A 13,936-nucleotide genomic window follows, 5' to 3' on the forward strand; every position below is an offset into this window, starting at 1 on the left:
AAAATGCAGACTGCTCCCTCCATGTGGCTCTCAGGGAATGGGGAGTGACTTGCGCTGCCCCCATCCCCAAGGCCAATCTCTCAGCTCTTGTTGGCTGGTTGTTTCCAGCCAATAGGAGCTGAGGATCAGGCTGGAGCTGGGGAGATCATACAAAGCCTCACCCTACCTCCAGAACAGAGAGGTATTCAGAAGAGCCCTGTGCTTAAAACAGCGGCTGCTATGTCACTGATGGTCCTGGCAGAGAGTTGCAAAGGGGATCTGGTGACCTGGCTGGCTGAATCCAGCCCGCGAGAGGTATCTTGCGCATTCCTGCTTTACATAGACAAGTTTACAAGAAAATTATTGCATTCAGAGATTCTTTGAAACTACTCAGATTTTTTTTTATAAGTGCAAACATTTTCTCAAACATCAAGGCCCCGACTTGCGATGTGATCAGTTCCTTGGGAAGCGTCTCACATCAGGGGAGTTGTCATTTGAACCCTCATTGACGATAGGTGCCGTGCACTGTCATAAATGTGGGTTAAGGATGTAAGTCGGGGGTTTTCGGCCTCTTCCATACTTACAAGAATGGTCATAAGTGCGGCGGGGAGCGGGGGGGGGTGGAGGTGTCGGAAGTTGGGCCGTCATAACACGGGGGTTTCCTGTACACTGAAAATATATTTTATGTAAATAACTAAATCCATAATATTGGGCTTGGTTACATGGCTTCCATTTATAACTGTTGAAGATCTGATGTAATATTTCTGTCTTATTTTCTTACCTCATATTCCTATTGTGTGAATAGTGTTCAAAAATTCCCAGTGCATTTTTTTCATTCACAAAATATATCTTAATTCAGAACTGTTCACTCCCATTAAATACTCTCATTAGTGGGGAATGTTTATGGAAATAGCTTCCTTTAAGTGAACAAAAGAGCACATTTGCTGAAAAATAATTCTGAATGATTAAATCTGAATATTCATGCTGAAAACCTAACTAAGAATTACACTTATTTAGTCATGAAATTGAAACATAATACGTGATCAATATATCTAAATATCTCTGGTTAACATTCCTTGTAATTTGAATATCAAATACTTGCTATAACCTGCTTCCAATCAGTAAACTGAGCATTATTCAGAGAAACTGTTCCTTAAATATTTTCAATAAGAAACACATTCAAATATCTCAAATAATGTATGAAAGAAAAAGGGTACACTGCTTGAATTAATTACTCACTATTTTTATATTTGTACTACAGTAGCATTTAGAGGCATTTTAAATCTGCTATTTTTCTATAAGACTTACTGCATTACCCAAATAGTGTTTGGGGACCTCAGTTCTTTTGATTAAATATTCCCTGTTAAAATTCACCAGTCCGGAGATGGTGTAGAAAAGGAGTTCCCAGGGGCTTTTGATATTACTTTTTATTTCTTAACCCTCTTTGCTGGAAAAATTCTTAGCATGTCATGAGGTCATGACACCAGTTCTTCATATGAATTGCAAATTTGTAATTGTATATTCTCCATGCATGCCATTTGAGGTGTTTCCAAGTCTAACAAGCAGGGATTCTTGTTTACAGTCCCTTTGTTATTCCAGAAGAGCCAGCCTGTGGATATTTATGAGACTCACAACATGTTTGAATTACCAGCATAAAAATCTTGCTACATGTCTGAATTACCAACATATGATGATGTTTTATAATTCTACACACACAGTTGATATGTACATTATAACAAGATAATAATACTCAGCAGATTACTGCTTTTAAAATGATATCTCATGGGCACAGTTTGTACAAAGTTTATCACCATATCATAAAAAAGGATGACCATATTAATGTAAACACACCCCTCTTCCCCTTTAGATAGCATCACACATCTAAGAAATAGAAATACAACTATACATTTTATTCAGTTCAACAGAGGAAATATTGACTGTATGTGAGCACAGATGCTCTTCTAAATTTAACCTGCAGCTGGTGTCATTTATCCCTTAAATTCCAATTGGTTACAAAAAATCCAAGAATTTTAATTCAAAGTTTTTTAAAGTCAAACACTTACTTATTCAATGAGGCAGCGTTGACTTTCCACTAAAAAACTAAATGGAAACAATACCCTCATGAAATAGTGAGAATTGCAACAAATTGTTTTGGACGGTTACATCCCCTCCTGAAAGCCAACACTGTAGCCTGAAAATCAGTGATTTATATTCCTCCTGCTTTTCTTTCAGAAACAATAAAAATGTATTAAACTTAAATGCACTCTGAAGGCAGAATTTTCTCAAAGCACAATAGCCAAAGCACAATAGCCAAGTATTTATTTTACATTAAAACGTTCCTGCCAACCCAAAATACAGTGAACTAAATTTAATAGGCTCAAGCATACAAATGGCTAGGCTTTACAGTCTTAACTTAGGTTTCAGGAATAAGCTAAAAAGCATTTTATTTAAAGGAAAATCTTTTGTCTGACTTTGAGAAAAGAAAATTAGGGTTCTTAACTCTATAGCCAAAGTGTATTAGAGACAGGCAGAAAAACAACATACGGGCATGAAATGGAATGAAGATCACTGTTCAAGAGACTGTGAGAAAAAAAACACAGTAGGATGGAAATATAATTAAAGGACTGGGTGAACATTTTGGAAAAAGAATATTGGAAAGCATTTTAATCTTATTACAAAAGCAGGAGTGGATGTAGGCTCTTTGTTGTTGTCTGGTATCAAAGGTGAATTCCTGAAGATTTCCAATTGTTGTGGGTGTATAGAAATCAATTGACTATTACTGACTCAGTTATAGTCATTGTAATATTTAATTTACTACACTTAAAAAAAAGGGTCACGGGGAATGAAGGAGTAAGGAATAAGCAAAGGAGAACAGTATGCTAACATTCAAAAAACTTTAGGGAACCATAAATATTAAATCTTAGCAACTGAGTAGACTGGGGTTCTCCTCATATGCTATCATTAGCTGTAGGCCTGCAAATATATAACTAATTCCATCCTAAAAAATAGAACATAATTTTCATACTAACTGTACTTCTGTTCCCTTTCTTTTCTCTGAGTGCACTTAGCTCAGGTGTTTGTCATCTTGCCCTGATGTGACTCAGAATGGAATCTCAGCTCTTCAGTCTGGTCAGTAGTGTATTATCACATGGGTCCACAGGCTCAGCCCATTTCAGGGTCCTGTCAGCAACAACAGAACCTATGTAGAACTAACGGGCCCATTGGTGTTGTAAAACTATTGCCCTGCCCCCTGCTCCATCACTTCTCTCTGAGGCCACCCCTCCCTGGCCAGGACAGAAACTGGAGCTGGACCATAGTAAGAGCTGCCCAGAGATCCCAGACTGCTGTGGAGTCCTGAACCCTCATCTGCCCTGGGTAGTATGCCCTGCAGAGTGGAGACATGGGCTGGGTATTGCTTTTGGGCACAGGGCAGGTGGAGGAACAGGGATCCCCACAAAGACCCAAGCTTCCTTGGGCAGCTTTTATCATGGCCAGAATACAGGGACCATGTGGGGGTGAGAGGAATAGCAGGGAGTAGGGTCCCATGGCAAGATGGCACTAAGGCCCGCCTCAGCCTCCCACACTGTGCCCCATGTTCCCTCTAAATGGTGGGGCAGCCCTCAGCCTGGAAAGCTGTGCTGCCCCACAGCTTAGATGTGTTGCCGACAAGAGTAAGTATCATGTCCAACACTGGGTTCTCTAAGTACAAAAACACGCTGTACAAGTATCTGTCAAACACAAGCAGTTTATTCCCTGACAGTTTTCAGCTGTACCCCTTCACTAAAAGAACAACATGATAGGAAAAGCAGTATCTTACATCCCTTCTGCAAGCTGGGAACCCCATTTTAGCTGCGGATGAGCAGGAGGTCATATAGGCTTCTGAGGCACCAGTACCAGAGTCCATTGGTGAGGTTCAAATTGCTATACTGTGGTGCAGATTTAAATACAGTGTCTCTATCTTGTTTTGCAATTTGGAATTTCCAGAGGTTACATATTACTTGCAAATGTATGCCTCAGCTGTTAACTATTGATCTGGTACTACTTGTCCTTTGATCTTGTTTACATGTTCAGTATATCTGGGTAAACAAGATTGTTATATGTTCCTGCCATTATCTATAACTTGTTCTTGCTTCAATAGCACCACTGCTTATCTTAAATGGTGTGTGTTCCTAGAGGCTTGCTTCTGGTTCATCAGATATCGGGGAAGGGCGGGGGGAAGAATGCGTACCTCACCACCCCTATACTTCACACATATAGAGTTCTTCCGCAATTAACCCCAATTAACCTTGTTCTGTGCCTGCTGGAAGCTGCTATGCCCATGTTAAGAAATGGGAGAGTACAGCCTTCCCACTTGTAAAAAGGGTGGGTCCACAGTCAGCAAGGCCTACAGAGACATATCCAGATCAGTATTTTTCCAGACACATGAACTTACGGCATACAATTAGGGAACTGGGATTATGAGACCATGTCTATTTTCCCCAATCAATGTTAAAGGCAACAAGAACACTGGAAAAACTGGTAAAATAATCCCAGGGAGAGAAGCAAGTTCAGCCTGTGTTTAAAAATGGCACCATATATTCAACATCCAAAAGGGAGAGAAAGCTACTTGATTCAACTATTGCTTAGGCTAAAAGTATTTAGAATTTAGAATGCCTGTTTACTCTTTATTTTGGTAAGCATAACATTCAGAAATAGGTAATTTATCACTTGTAATAAAAAAAATCTATCCCTTTGAAGTTAATAAACTTATTTTAATATTTTATCATTACCAGTGAATGTCTAAAGTGCTTGAGAAATCTGCTCAATTTACGAAGACTGGCACCTGTCCCTTTTCTTTTGATGAAGTAATGAACTAATGAATAAGCTTGCACTGTTCAAAAGAAGGTTTTGAACAGTGTAAGATGGTGTATTTCTGGGATACAAAGCTAGGGGACTTGGGAAACTTGTTTCCCTGCATATAGTTCATGCATGACTTCAAGAGTATTCATAGAACATAGCTGAATGTGCTCCTGCCTGCTGGTAAGTGATAACAGCCCATGGAGGGTTATTTTAAGAGGAATAAGGGATCTTTCGGAAAAGGCTTTATTTTCCGAAAGATCCCCGTCTAGACTGGCGCTTTTTTCCAGCAAAGCCCCGAGCCGGAATAAAGCAGCAGCCATGTTTATGCAAATGAAGTGGTGGGGGGGATTTAAATCCCCGCTTCATTTGCAATTGTGATGTGTCTAATTTGCATCCCTTTTATGGAAAAGGGATTCAGTCTAGACACAGCCTGAGGATATATCTACACTATAAAGCTTTGTTGGGAAAAAGGCCATTTTTCCGACAAAACCTGAGTTACAACCACACTGCAATCGTGTTCTTGTGAAAGTAAATCAAAAGAACAGAAGTTTTTTCCATTGTGGGTAATCCTCTTTCTAAGAGGAAGAATCCTTTTTCTGAAAGAGCTCTTTTGGAAAAAAGTGTGTGTGGATGGGGAAGAGGGAGTTCTTTCAAAAGAAGACGAAAGAGGAAAAAGCACAGGTGCCCTGGTGGCCACTCCGTCCATAGTAATCAAAGCTTAAATGAGAGATAAAGTCCATTCAGTGTGGATGCTATCTTTCAAAAAAGCAGATCACTGTATGTCGATGCGCTTTTGTGTGTGGACGCTCTTTTTGGGAAGAAGTTTTTTCGGAAAATCTCTTCCAAAAAAAGGTCCCCCCTGAAAGAAGCCTGCAGTGTCGACATAGCCTGAGGGACAGAAGGAAGACTAGAAAAGGGGCCCAAGTTTTGTTATCTGTATAAAGACAAACTTAACACTCTCCTTCAGGCTTTTGTTATTTATTGTTTAAAAACATACATCTCAGCCTAAGTTCATTCTCTGAGCTTGGTTTTTCTCTCCATAGCCTTCTCTTTGTGCTCCATCCTAATAGTTTCCTCTGCACCTGAATGAGGCACCTGCCTTTTCACATCTTATTTGTATCCTAGTGAAACCACCAATTAATGGAGCTACTTTTACATTTTCACCATTGATAATTATTTTGAGATTTTTTTTCAGACAGCTCTGCAAGTCAGTATGATTCAGCAATTATGCCACTGAACCTTATGGCAATTTTCAATCACCTCCCACCTCCACAGAGTGGACCTGCTTCTCTATGTAGTATTCCAAAATTTGCCATCTACTTAAAACAACAAATATCTTGTGTCATGAAAAGGAGTGCTGACCAGCACCCAGTAACTAAGGGGTTAACTCAGGTGTCTATCAGAGGTGTTGGCCAGTGGGCTGGGAGAACCAATTAAGATAGAGGGTTGAAATTTGAATTGGATATAGGTTCCCTGCCTCCTTTCTTTTGTGTGGGAGAGATGAACCAGAAGTTGAGAGATACAGAATGATTTAAACCCAGGACTACCATGCCCCCACTGAATTCATGGAATGGGAGAGGACTAAACAAAGAGAAAAATAGAAGCAAGTAAAGGCACAAGTGAATCCAGTCACATTCAGGGTATTTTATCTTTATTTTGTGGTTTGGTTTGAAGAGCTCTGTTTGCTTCTATGCCTCCCCTCCCTCTTTACCATCTAAGCATTGTGCCAAAGTTTTTTTCTCTGTTTTAATTCCGTTTCCGCAGTGGCTCTGTGACATCTTGCAATCAAGTATGCTTTTTTAGGTTTATCTTTTGTTTTAATAAAAATAACTTCTTTTAAGGTGATGATTTGATTTGTGTCTCCTGGAGGGTCTATCTGTGTATCTGCATGCCTCTGACTGAGGAGTCAGCTATCAAAGACTGCAGCTTGTTTTTCTCTTTTCTTTTTTTGCAAGCTTTTTTGGGGAAAAAGAGCTTGGGTTACCCCCAAGGTTGGTTTCAAGTGTTCACCCTCCACCCCAGTTTTAAGGAAAAACATTTGTTGGTGGAAGCAATTCCCCAAAATCTGTGTATTATGATTCTGGTGGGAAGTTTTTGTAACCAGTGCCTGTAGAAACAAGGTTTTGAAGCTCTCTTGTGGGCCCCCACCTTCCGTACTGAGTGCCAGAGTGGGGAACAACCGTGATACCTGGCTCTTTCTCAGAACTGAAAGCAGAGTCTGGAGAAGTCATTCTTTATTTTACCCACTGAAGCATGATCATAACTGTACAACAAGTAGTGTCTTTACAACGAGGATGTATTTTCATTTCAATGTTGCTGTTTGCTACGAAAAAAAGATTAACAACCTTCTTATTGCAGTATCTTTTTCTTTATTCTCATCTTGCTTTATGTAATCATTTTTCCCTCATTGAATATATTCATGTCTTTTAAGTTTGCACTCATGCAGAAGTTTTAGACAGCAATCCTGCTTGGTTGGCTTTTTAAATAATTTACAGCAGACTCATGAAACAAGTTATATATATTTATTTATGCTTAAGGAACTGAACTCCGAGCACTTTTAGCATTCTGCACAAATATTTTTTTCTCCTATAGCTGAAGACTTTTTCAGCCCTTAGTTTAAACAGACTGCTGAACCCTAGCCCATTAGACTAATCCTGGGACATTCCTCTGCAGCTGCTCCCCCAAACAATGTCTCCTAACACCGCAGTACTGAAGAGCAGCGTTTTTATGATTGTTGGATAGAGCCAAAATTGGCAGAAGTATCTATTTCACACTGGATATGTAGCAACCACCTTTCCTTACCACCTTGGTAGAATTTGGTTCAACTGATCAAATGCTCTTTGAAGTAAAAAAGCAACCCTTCCATTGCCTTTACTAGGGTTTGTATCAGGCCTTTGCTGAATGATCATACTTTCCTGTTCCCTTTGCTCCCATAACTCAATGGATATTTCCAAAAGACGATAAAGGTAAATGAAATTGTCACATTACTGGAACTAGAAAAATGATTAACTTGATTCTAGAAATAATAGCACAGTTTGAACTTCTGTTAACCAGGCCTTCCTGGTCTGGCAACATTTGTGATCTGGCCAGATAATGGAAGTTCCAGGACCAGAGAGTCCTGGAGGAAGGCTGGCAGCTGGGCTCCCAGCAACTGGTCTGCCCAGCTCTCGCCAGGTGGACTCTAGGTATAATCCAGTAGGGCTGCCTGGTGGAACCAGGAGCCTGGCACACTGCAGTAGGGCTGCCAGGTATGGCCAGGAGCCCAGTGCACAGGGAACTGGGCTGACCAGCTTAGCAGGGAAGGTGGGGGGAGGGGTGGACTGACAAGTCAATGGAGCTGGCATCAATGAGAGGGTGGGAGAGGAGCCAGCCAGGACGTTGGCAGCTGATCCAAGGCCGGAGGGGAGGGGGGCAGCGGTAGCAGGTCAGGTGTCAAGGCGGCTGGACTAGGGAGGTCCAACCTGTACCTCTGTCTGTCTCGGCCCAAATGCTCTGATTCTCATTATGTACCTGGTACTGGGACTTTTAATGGGGTTCTGTAGAACAGAGAGGATTCTTCAGGAACAACAATATATTTGTTGGCCTTAAATTTCTTTTTATGTTTTGTCTAATTCCAGGCAGTGACTAGTGTTGGTCAACACCAGGGGAAAGCATTTTTGACTTTCAAACAAATATCCAGCCCCCATGACACACTCACAGAAGCACAGAAACATGACACTTTGCAAAATTTTGGCCAATTGTTTCAATAAATTTCATCTTTCCAGGCACTTGGTCAGATCATACCTCCCCTGACCCATCCTCCTCTGTTTGCAGGTCCACACTGCATTGAATGTGGCTGAAATATTCCCTCCCCTGCTTTTAGACCCTTTTTTCACATGAATTGCAAGTGTACTATCTGGGCTCACAAGAATAATGACCCCTAGCATTTGAAATAATAATGGTAAAATGGGAATCAAGGAATCATGTCAGGGTGTGTGTCATGAAAAAGTGATTGAATAGAAATAGCTTATGATGAGGGAAACATTTAACTTCAAAGGAATGAGTCCTATAACCCTAATTCAGAAGGGTATTTAAGCACATGTCTAACTATAAACACTTGTGTAGTCCCTTTATAGTCATAGGCACTATACTCACATGCTTATAAAGCGAGGTGCACTTTTATTGGATAGGGGACTAAATGGCCTTCCAGGTCTCCAATTTTTAGAAGATTTTATATGTTGAGTTGTGCATGGTACTTTGTAAAAGGGGGAAGCAAATGTGTCTTTAGAGATTTGTTTGCGTATTTCCATTCTACAGTTAAAAATATAAGATGCTAATGAATGTGCAATCAAGTATCAAGTACAATGTTGTTGGAAATGTCAACTGCTTATATTTCTCACTTAAAGTGTGGAATTTCTTGTGTTACTACTAATCACTATAATGATTCTGATGACAGTAAGGATGCTTTTTTGTATTACATGATGTGAGTTAGTTCTAATGGTATTATGCTTTCCTTTGTTGTGACAGTGATATAGAACAATTTCATTTTCTCATTAATTTAGAAATACTTTGCTCCCAAAGTCCCAATCGTCCACCTACTAAACCTGATAGAAGGGTAGCCATTGGCTTCAATGAGTTCCTTAACTTGCTATAAGTATTTTTATTAGTTTCCACTATTTCTTGTTTCTCCTCCCTGCTTCCCTCCTAATCATGTTAGCCATGTCATCTTTACATACAAATTTATACTAAGAATATATGTCCAAAGTTTACAGGGCACAAGGTAATTTTTCTCTTCAAGGAATAGAAATCATGTCCACTTGATAAAAAAACATGGATACATGTGGAGAGGTCTTATTGGGTTAACTACTTAATGCCCTTGAGCTAGTACAGGACTTTTTCTATATCGGTGTTATGAAGTCAGGGACCACATTCGAATATTTTCTATGTACTTGGTTGTCAAGATATAGAATTTTAGTTCAAAACTCTCTCTAAGGCAACTCATGGCCAACATACACAATGGCCAAAGCTGTCTTGTAACTTGAGCCTGGGAGGAGGGTGCAAAAAGATAACACCCTTTTCCTGGGGAAGATGGACAAAGGAGGAGGTGGGGCTGCCTGCAAGGCTGGTGTAGAAACAGTTTTTAACCCACTGTAGCCAGTAGCCCTTTGATATATAGGTAAAACCTTAAACTATGGTCTGTGGGTAAGCTGTCCCCACAGAAGCCTGCTATTCAGTTGGAGCAAAAAGAAAAGGCTTAGCAGGTCTAGCTGAAGCCAAAACAGTAACAGGAAGCTTGGAAAAAACAGGATGGACACAGAAAAACAGCCCTGTCTGTTTATAAGCTAGGCAGTACAATACCAAATGGAAAGCCATAACTGGATACCACTATCATGAATTTCACATATACACTCAAGGTTATGGCCCTGAGAGGTGCCCCACAGTCTTCATGGGAAAAAGAAGCCCAGCTGCCCTTTTAAGGCCCACCACAAATTCTTGCTAAGGAACTAGAAATAGTGCTCCCCTTTCAAGAGCCCAACTTGCTAATTTACCAAAGATATATTATAAACAATTGCTTTTGTGTACCTTACTTTGTTTTGTTTTTACTTTATACCTCTAGACAAGCACCTATGGACCACACCTATCACCTGTCAGGGAGATACTGTTACCACTCCTAAGCATCCCAATTGGAATATGGGGGGCTTGTCCGGGATCCAAGGCTGTGATCAGTGGGCTCAGAATGAATGTATGTGTCCCTTTAAACACCACATTCTGGATCCTTGTAGAATAGAAACTGATACAGTGGGGAAGTGTGTTATGGATTGTATATTCAATCAGACAACTCTGGTGCTCACTAATTATGTGGGGTGCTTGTGTGTAGTATCTACTACCCCTGTTACCTGGAGTGACTAGACACCCAGTTTACCCTCCATCCGTGAATGCAGGTGCAATGCCTCTGCCCTAGAAGCTGGCCACATTTATGCCGAGGCAGCGTATCAGCAATCTGAGGTTTTGGCTAAAATGTTTCTGCCAAATTAGACTCTTTCCCTCAGGCTAAAATGAAAAACAGTGTGGGATCAGTTCCACACCCTTAACAAAATGATACAGCATTATGAGGGAGTCCTTGCAGTCCTTTGTAATACAGCAGAAGGGGAAACTCCTTAAACTAACAGCAAAGCTAGAATCAGTGTCAGGGCATCAATGGTAAGATATTTTTCTGGGAGATAGCCCCTCCTGGACCAGCGTGTTTAACATGATCTTCCATCCCACTGTTATTCTATCACTAAGTTTTATAATAGTTTGTATTATAATTAGTATGCTAACATGTTATGTACATCGCAGTACTATGCCCACTGCACAGTACTACTGGCTCAATAAATAAAACACCAGGTTGTCTTCGAACAGCTGACACCCTAATTAAGGGGCATACCGGGTTAAGGTGCATGCAACACTACCCAGGAGTGGAATGTAGGGACTAATTGTGGAAGAGCTCTGTATGTTTGAAGTATAGGGCTGGCGAGGCCTGCATTCTCTCCCTCCCTTCCCCCCCCCCCCCCACTTCCCTGCTACCGATGAGCCAGAAGCAAGCCTTTAGGAATATACACCATTGTAGCAAGAACAAATTGTAGATAAGTGTGGGAACATAATTATCCTGTTTACCCAAATGTACTGATCATGTAAGCAAAGTCAAAAGACAAGCAATACAGCTGAGCTATTGTAACAAGTGATGAGTAACCCCCAGAAACTCCCAAACTGCAAAACTGGGTAAAAACCTGTATGTAAGCTGCACAAAAATATGGCAATTTGGACCTCACTGATGGGCTTTGGTACCGGCACCTCAGAAGCCTAGACAATGTCCTGTTTCATCCACAGCTGAAATGGGGTCCCCAGCTTGCAGAAGGGATGTAAGACACCGCTTTTCCTATTATGTTGTTCTTTCAGTTAAGGAGCACAACTGATAGCTGTCAGAAAATAAACTGCTTGTGTTTGACAGATACCTGTGCAGCGTGTTTTTGTACTTTGAGAACCCAGTGTTGGACCTGAGACTAACTCTTGCCAGCAATAGCTGGAATCAGTTGCTGAGTGGGTGAGTTAGTCTCAGTTGTCTTAGGTCCCTGGCTCTGGGCCCCCCTCCCCCATCTTCCCAAAATGGATTGTACTGACTGCTTCTGGTTCCTGTGCTAACAAGCCTGTTCTATGCTGTATCCCTGTGAACTAATAACCCTTCTGTTCTACCGGCTTAGAGTTATATCTGACAGCAGATGGGGGTGTAGGGCCAGGTGATTCTCCACACCATCAGTGACACCATTCTTTTACAGCATGTTACAAGAGATGTGTGAGGTGAAACCATGCCGTCACTATTTAATCAGAGCTGTGATCATGCAAACTATTCCATACAGATGGATCCTCAAGACTTCACTGAGCCCCACTGAAGTCAGTGATATTTCAGGAGAATGTGAGGATCTGCCTTGTACTACAGCTCATGAGATGATTTGTAACAGTTCTTAAATCAGTTAAAAATCCCTGTATTTGGACAAGTACTAAAAGACTCTTCTACAACCTTCTCTTAGCCACAGTCAATAGTTTATTGCAATATTTCATATGACCATACTTATATGTCATTATGTAAAACTTCATCTAAATCAAGTATTCACATTTCAGTGCATAAAGTAATTATTAATTATTTAAACCCTCCATAAAATATGCATCTTAAATGACAAATGAATAATGTATCCAGTATAAGAGAGAAAGGAAGAAAGATATTAAAAATATTACCCACAGATATGTTTTTACCTCTGACAAGTTTTTACTAAATCATTAGAATTTTGTACCACAGAACAAGTATTCAGGGCACAGGAGTCAAATAAGATGTGTTTTTTTCAGGTGTGTACTACTGACAGATAATAATAACTGAGCAAATATTCTACAAAAGACCTTTTGGAAATTTTATTTATATATACATTTCTGTTTTAAATTACCATTGAGTTTAAATAATTCATGTTAAGGAGTAATTTGTTGACATTAGCAAGTCTGTAAATCAAACACAGTCTATTTTTATGGAGAAATGTTAGTCAACGTACTTCTGCTTTTTTACTTACTTCACATTATGTCCTTGTAAAATTATCAATATTATTAGATATTAAAGTGTGTATGGTGCAATTTTTTGGATATGTTTTAATGAGATTAAAAATATAAAAATATTCATCCTGGAAGGTTTTAATTTTTAATAATACCAGCATTTGGCAATAATCCAGGTAAAACAGGAATCTAGGAACCATGTGAGAATATATGTTCACTAGGAATGAAATAGTACTTCCATTCTTGTAAACTCCAATCACACAAAAATAATAGTCAGACCACCCAAAATCATGAGATTGGATTAAAAAGCATGAGAATATATTTTAAATTAATCGTAGATTATTGGTAATTTACTTCTGGCTTTTGAGATTTTAGGGTTCATTTTTGAAAGCGTTCCTTTGAAACTATGCAGGTTAGAAATATCCAAAGAAAGCAAAAAAGAATAATCTGAAATTCTCACACAATCACATGCCCTAAGGAGCTGGGGATTTAGGAAAAACCCAAATAACATGAGACAATAAGATTTGACAACTCCTCAAAATATTGTACTATTGTATGCTTCTCATTTCTGAATCAAAAATAATATCCACGTTTCATGAACAAGGGGAGTGCTGATCAGCACCTGGTGACTAAGGGGTTAACTCAGTAACATAGCAAAGGTGTCAGCCAGGGGGCTGAGAGAACAAATAGAGATATAGGGTTAAAATTTGTACTGGATAAAGGTTTACTGCCTGCTTTCTTTGTGTGGGAGAGTTAAACAAGAAGCTGAGAAATGCAGAATGATTTAAACCCAGGCAGGACTGCCATGTCCTTTCCTCACCGCCCACCCAACCTCCCTCACCCCAGAATTCAGGTCATGGGAGTGTACTGAACCAAGAGAAAAATTGGAAGTAAGGAAAAGTGTATCCAGTCATTTTCTTTATTTTGTGGTTTGGTTTGAACTGGTCTGTGTGAATCTATGCCTCCCTTCTCCATTTACTACCTCGCAGTGTGCCCAGAGACTTTTCTCTGTTTTTAAATTTGTTTTCCTTAGTTGCTTGATAATATCTAGGAACCAAGTATG

General features: G+C 40.0%; 1 long non-coding RNA gene across 1 annotated transcript in view; it reads right to left on the minus strand.

Moving 5' to 3' along the window:
• Nucleotides 1-13,936, minus strand: part of LOC112546769 (uncharacterized) — a 125,397-nt gene that overhangs the window by 91,621 nt on the left and 19,840 nt on the right. The gene's annotated exons all lie outside the window — the stretch shown is intronic.

This window comes from Pelodiscus sinensis, chromosome 1 (genome assembly GCF_049634645.1).
Source record: "Pelodiscus sinensis isolate JC-2024 chromosome 1, ASM4963464v1, whole genome shotgun sequence".
Classification (NCBI taxonomy): domain Eukaryota; kingdom Metazoa; phylum Chordata; order Testudines; family Trionychidae; genus Pelodiscus; species Pelodiscus sinensis.